The sequence below is a fragment of the Eptesicus fuscus genome, chromosome 15 (assembly GCF_027574615.1).
Source record: "Eptesicus fuscus isolate TK198812 chromosome 15, DD_ASM_mEF_20220401, whole genome shotgun sequence".
In the NCBI taxonomy this organism is placed as follows: domain Eukaryota; kingdom Metazoa; phylum Chordata; class Mammalia; order Chiroptera; family Vespertilionidae; genus Eptesicus; species Eptesicus fuscus.
In genome coordinates, this window is record NC_072487.1 from 46,179,261 (window position 1) to 46,186,400 (window position 7,140).

A 7,140-nucleotide genomic window follows, 5' to 3' on the forward strand; every position below is an offset into this window, starting at 1 on the left:
TGAACCATTGTTAACCAATTCAGAGTAGCGGCTGCTTTGCTGAAAGAGCATTTCTATCTGTTAAAGTGGCTAATTGCTTGGGCTTTGTAGCTATGCCATCTGTCCATCTGACCATCTGGGTTCATATTCTTGCTCTGCCATTACTAGCTGTGAGACCTTGAGCAAGTTACTTTTTTTAAAAAAATATATTTTATTGATTTTTACAGGGAGGAAGGGAGAGGGATAGAGAGCTAGAAACATTGATGAGAGAGAAACATCGATCAGCTGCCTCCTGCACACCCCCTACTGGGGATGTGCCCTGCAACCAAGGTATATGCCCTTGACCGGAATCGAACCTGGGACCCTCCAGTCTGCAGGCTGACACTCTATCCACTGAGCCAAACCGGTTTCGGCGAGCAAGTTACTTTTGCTCTCTCTGTCCCATCTTTGCAGCAGAATGGGGCTCATAAAAGTAGCTAGCTCATGGGATTTTTCTGAAGATGAAATGAGTTAAACCATGTAAAAAGCTTATTATGGTTGATGGCATTTAAGAGTTGCTCAATGAATTATCATTGAGAGAGTTATTCCTCCCTAACCCCCAAGAAATGTTGCTTCCCAGTATGGACCGAATTGTGTTCCACCAAAATTCCTATGTTGAAGCCCTAACCATCAGTACCTCAGAGACAGTATTTGGAGATAGGGCTTTTAAAGAGGTGACTAAGTAAAAATGAGTCTGTAAGGGTGTACCCTAATCAACTATGATTGGTGTACTTATAAGAAGAGGAAGAGACACCAGGGGCACAAATGCACAGGGGACAATCGTGGGAAGAGGCAGCAAGAAGGCACCCCTGTGGAAGCAAAGGAGAGAGGCCTCAGAGTAACTCAACCCTGCCAGACCTGATCTTGGACTTCCAGTCTCCAGAATTGTGAGAGAATAAATTTCTGGGGTTCTTTTTTTCCTTTCAAGGGGAAAAATTTTATTTTTGAGGAAACTCGTGCTGTACATTTTCACAGAGAGGCACATAAGAAAGCAAAAATATTATCCTCCCCTAATCCTAGAAATAAATAAGAAGGGCATACAATTTCTCTTTAAATCACAATACTTGGAGGTTTAGCAATAGCATCCAAAATAAACAGAAAGGAGGGAAAAAAGCATTTACTATATACTTCAGATTTCTTTGCTTGGCGTTCTCCCTGTGTGGTATTAATATTTCTTCTTTCAATTTATGTTACCAAAACAGTAAAATCCAGGACAAAAAATATAGAGCTAGTGGTTGCTGAAACGGGGGCGGTTGCTCTCTTGTCTTCTGTGCAGGCAAAATTCCGGTTGTTAATGCCACCCAGTCTGGTGTTCTGTATGGCAGCCCAAGCAGGCTAGCACACTCCCTGAAAAGAACAAGCCCAACGATGTCTAAACTATGTATGTCCTCCTCCGGCGAGAGGATTAGAGGGGTGCTCTTTCTGTGATGATGACGACATCCAGGCTAGAGTCACCCCATCAGAAGGAGCGATTTCACGTACACTCTGAAGCATTGTGCGTTTCTAAAAGGGGATCTTTTTCTCTTAATGAGGATACTTCCATCATACATTGTGCTCTTAGGACAAGTGTGTTCCATTACTTTCCTAGCACTCCTTCTAAGATGCAAATATAACTTGTAATGCACACTTATCACATATTCTCATGACTTTTCAGAACTAGACTTTTTAAATTTAATTTTATTTATTTATAACTTTCACAACATTTTATTCTATTTTTCAAAAAATCTTTATTGTTGAAAGTATTACATATATCCCCTTTCTCCCCCATTGACCCCTTCTAGCTCACCCCCAACCCCACTCCAGGCCTTCACCACCCTATTGTCTGTGTCCATGGGTTACGTATATATGCATACAAGTTCTTTGGTTGATCATTTCCCACCCATCACTTCCCCTGCCTTCCCTCTCAGATTCTGCTTCTATGTCTCTGGGTCTATTTTGTTCATCAGTTTATTTTGCTCATCAGATTCCACATATGAGTGAGATCATATGATACCGGTCTTTCTCTGACTGGCCCACTTCACTTAGCATAATACGCTCCAGTTCCTCCATGCTGCCTCAAAGGATAAGATTTTTTTTTCTTCTTTTAAAGAGCTGATTAAAGTTTTTTTTTCTTCTTCTAAATATTCCTTGTATTTAGAAGAGGGCTTCTAGTTGGAGGAAGATTGAGGTCGGCAAAAGACATTGCCTGGAATAGCACAGCCCTGCGGTTCGTGCTGCTGGGCAGGTCAGCAGGGACGGCATAGCAATGACTGAATCAGGCTCATGTTCTTAAAGTGGCCTCCTGGCACTGTCTGCAGTGCAAGTGAGGATATGTGGACACACGTCCTGCCATTTCACGCTAATGAATCTTACTTGTGGAGCATTTATGTCTAATAGTTTTCCTGTGTCTTGCACGTGCCAAAGACTGAACTTCTAACACAACTCTAAGTGAGAGGCGTGTTTACTTCACAGAAAGCTCTATTGTGGGGAGGAGGAAATATTGCCTTTGGCAATGTAACCAGGGAGACAGACTCCTCCACTCAAAGAAAAAAATAAGCCTTTCCTTGACGCTGCTCCCTTTTTTGGTCCCATTGAATTAAGTGTTGCAAACTGGTAGCCAAATTTGGTTAACAGATAGGTTTTGTCTGACATGCATGTTATTTACGCGGGTTTTCAGCCTGAACATGTTTAGACAGAGCATGACTTTCCGTTTTGGGACAGTCGCCACCACTCCCTGTTGTCTTACACACAACACGCTGGTTCCCACTCACTTATGGCACTTACTTGGCTCCTCGATGCATTTAGCTTGCAGCCCTTGTTAAACTGTTCCCTGGCCACAGCCAGAGATCTTGCCTTCATGCAGAGAAAGGATTGTTAAAAAGCTCTTGTTGTTTACTACTCCTGGGCCAGAGAATACTTCCATCTGCATCGAATGCATTCTAGATACCTGAGGGATTTAGAACACTGCCTCCAATACAACTTTTTTTTGTAGTCAGCAAGACATGCACTTTCAACGCCTCAGTTTCTTCTAAAACCTGAGAAGTGAGCTTTCGTATTAAACTTCACACATGAGTTATTCTTAATTTTGAGGCTAGACATGAGCTATCCAATGTGGTAGGTGCTGGCCACATGTGGATATTGAGCACTTGAAATGTGGCTAGTCTGAAATGAGATGCGCTGTGAATGTAAAAAACACAGAGTCTCAAACACTTAGTACAAAAATAATGTATGGTAAGTACCTCATTGTTTTTTAAAATGAACACCTTTTATGCCAATATCTTTAAAAATCCTTTTATATTAATACATTTTAAATGATAACTTTTTGAGATATTGGGTTAAATAAAATATATTATTGGTTAATTTGACCTGTTTCTCTTTAGTGTTTTTAAAATGTGATCCCTAGAGCCCTGGCCGATATGGTTCAGTTGTGAGAGCGGTGGCCGCACACCAAAGGGTCATGGGTTTGATTCCCAGACAAGGGCATGTACCTGGTTGCAGGAGGCAACCAGTCGATGTGTCTCTCTCACATTGATGTCTCTCTCTCTCTCTCTCTCTCTCATCTCCTTCTCCCTCTCTCCCCTCGCTCACTTCCTTCCACCCTCTCTGAAAAGCAATGGAAAAAATATCCTCAGGTGAGGATTAACAAAAAAATGTGATTCCTAGAGGATTTAATTGCATATGTGGCTCGAATTGTATTTCTATGGGACAGCATTGGCTAGAAGTTAGCCAAATGACTTCTTAACTACATTAAGTTTATTAAGTTCTCGACACCATATGTTGAGTTTATTTCTAACCCTTCTACAAAATCAATAACGAATGACTATTTTTGGTTTCCAGAAAGAGGCCCTTTTCTGGGATGTGGTGTTAGAGGCGAGTGGCTGAGCTGACAGGAGGAAGTGTGCCAGGAAGACTTTGCATTCAGCAGCAGGTGAGCACACAGTCCAGAAGGGTTGGGGTGGGAAGTTAGTGGAGGCTTGGAGGTGTGACATGATTTATCACCTTAGTCACTCGTATTTCTCTAGCGTGTGTGCACACACGCACACACACACACACACACACACACACACACACACACACACACACACACACACAGCTGTGGCCAGGAGCCTCTCTTAGGGGTTCTCTTGGCATCTAGCAAGAATTCCTTTCCAGTGAGAAGTGACCTTTGTGTTCTTTTAATATCCGACTGGCTGTTAGAAATCACTCTTGGACACCTTCCTTCTTGGTACAGATATTAAAGAGACAAGCCATTTCAGCATGAATATCATTAGAGTTCAATATTTCCCAATAGTTTTTGCCTTCTGACATAAAACTTATATACAATGTGATGTGTACAAATCTTAGTTGTACCTTCACTGAGATTTGACACATGCATACACCTCTGTAACCCAAATCCCTATCACAATAATTATTGAACATTTCCATCACCCTACACAGTTCCCTCATGTTCCTTCCCAGTCATTTCCTGTTCCTATCCCACCTCTCAGAGGAAGCCACTGCTCCATTTCTTGTATATGTTGGTTTGGCCTGTCTTAGGACTTCATATAAATGGGATCACACAATATACACTCTCTTCTATAAAACTTTTTTTCAGTATAATGTTTTTGAGATTTATCTGAAAAGTTAAATGAACAATTTCTAAGGAAAAATATTATACAATACAATTTAAAATTCTCATAAAATATTTACCATAAAAAAGCATGGGGGTCTACAGGTTTTAGGTGTAAGTGATTTCAAACTATCAACACATAATTTCTATACAGTTTATATTATTTCATAGCAAAGATATAGATAGAAAACTGTTCAAATTGTCTTACTAAGCTACCAGAATTCCAATATCAGAACCAATCAATATAACACTAAAAAAAGAAAATAAAAATGAATTCCACTTATGGATACAAAAATCCTGAATATAATATTAAACTGAATTCATAGACCTAATAAAAGAATATATAGCAATCAGATAGAAATTATTCCAGGATTACAGATAGCTTAATATTAAACAAACTATCAATATATTTTATTATCTCAAGAGGTAACAAAACAAACAACCAAAAACATACTTGATTATCTTGGTAGCTATGGCATTTATCTTGATAGATGGGCATTTAAGGATTTCTAGTTAAACATGAAAATGGAGCATGTGCATTAGCTCAAAGACTCCCAAAAATCCACTAAAATAACAGTTAGGGAATGCAAAAAGGTAGAAACTTTTTTTTTTTTAACCTTTCAAATCCGCTTTTCTTTTCTTTTTTCCTCCTCACACACAGAACTTCTCCCCACACATTTCTTGCAGCTGTAAAGTCACTTCATGTTGGTCAGGTACCATTTTACCCCTCAAACTTGGTTGGCATCAATATATGACAGTTAGCCAGTGTTAAATCTATAAACTATTTACATGGCACAGCACATTAAGCTTTAGACACTTGGCAATTAAACCACATAAAAAAATAGGACAAGACCCACATGTTCAGAATCAGGTGTTCACAGTCCCTTCTGACGACTGTACAATGGTTCCAAAGGCAGCAGAGGCAACAGGCAGGTACTTCAGAGGACACCGAACACTACGACTGGGAAGCACATTACAACGTTACCGCAGCGTCATGTACCACCCACCTCTCTCAGTGGTCTCATATTCTAGAATGTCAGGTCCGGCTGATGCAAAATAAAGACAGACAACACAACATTTACTCTGTGGACATATTCTAACTCCTACTATGCACGCATTGTGATTTTGCAAGCAACTCGTCCTAAAAACTTGTCACGATCACCATAGTTTTTCAGGTTTTTTGATCCAACAATCTTGCACTCGACTGTTACTTCTTTTGGGGTACTGCTAGCAGTATAGTTGAGCTGGACAGCAATGGCTGTAGATAACTCGCATGCAGTTTTTTTCCCCATAATATGGAAAATATTTTAATTCTATGTTTCCCTCAGGAGGATAAACTGGTAGAGTTGTTGTGTTTTCACCCTTCGAATTACCAGTGCATTTTATTGCTGGTTTCCCTTGAGGCTTTAATCCAATTATTCTGTTCATTTTTCACAAGAATACCAGGGTGTCCTTGGGAGTAGCCGGAGTCAGGATCATTCTCCCCGCTGCATGCTTCAAGTAAGGCAAGAGGAAACTGACATGCTTCATAAACTGGGCCCTTCTGTTCAAAGAGGACTCCATCATCCTGGCAGTTTTTGAGATTCTTCTGTGCTTCCGAAGCATATGGCTTTAGAAACTTCTTAAGGTCTTCAATATACCCTTTATAGGACTCTTGTTCAGACACACTAAATGAATATTCCAACGCTGTCACTGGTTTTGGAAAAACCGCAAGTCCTGGACTAGAAATCTGGTCTTGGTATTTTGGAACTTCATCGTTCAGAGTCTGAAGCATAACCCACATTGTGAATGTGAAGAGTGCAGCCAGGAACCCATGAAAGAGTAGGTAGAAGAGCAAGATCAAATCCCAGCTCTTGGCGGTGCGCCCCAGGAACGCCCCGGTGGTCGGGTTGTAGATGAAGAGCTTCCGCTCAGCCAGGCTCTGGTTGAAGGACTTATTTTTTATTTTTTTATTTATTTCTTTATTGATTAAGATATCACATATTTGTCCTCGTCCCCCCATTCCCATCCCACCCCCCTCCCCACACATGCCCCCACCCCTCCATTGTCCTTAACCGTCGGTTAGGCTCATATGCCTGCACACAAGTCTTTTGGTTGATCTCCCCCTTTACCCCCACCCTTCCCTACCCTCCCCCCGAGGCCCGACAGTCTGATCCATGCCTCCTTGTTTCTGGGTCTGTTCTTGTTCATCAGTCTATGTTGTTCATTATTTCCCCTAGATGAGTGAGATCATGTGCTATTAGAAATACACTTATAAGAACCGAAAATGAGACAAGCAATAATGGTTATGGTGACAGGCAAATGAATCAGTGTGTAGTGAGTTTCTTTCTGGGCCAACAGTTCTTTTGAGACCCAATTTCAATGTCCAACAGTTCCTTATGTGTACATGTCAGCACTGACATTTCAGTTCTGGATGGTGGACAAATGGTGGTAATGCAGGTCCGACTCTGTCTGGTTTGGTCCTGGGCAATCTGCAGTGATGCACAGCTGCTAACTGCTAGTATGGGAAGGCCACATCAGCGTCTTCCGTCTCT

The 7,140-nt window shown here is 41.1% G+C and overlaps 1 pseudogene; it reads right to left on the minus strand.

Annotated features, from left to right (window-relative positions):
* Positions 1-5,218: 5,218 nt before the first annotated feature.
* On the minus strand, positions 5,219-6,560 carry LOC129151579 (sodium/potassium-transporting ATPase subunit beta-3-like; annotated as a pseudogene).
* Positions 6,561-7,140: the final 580 nt, after the last annotated feature.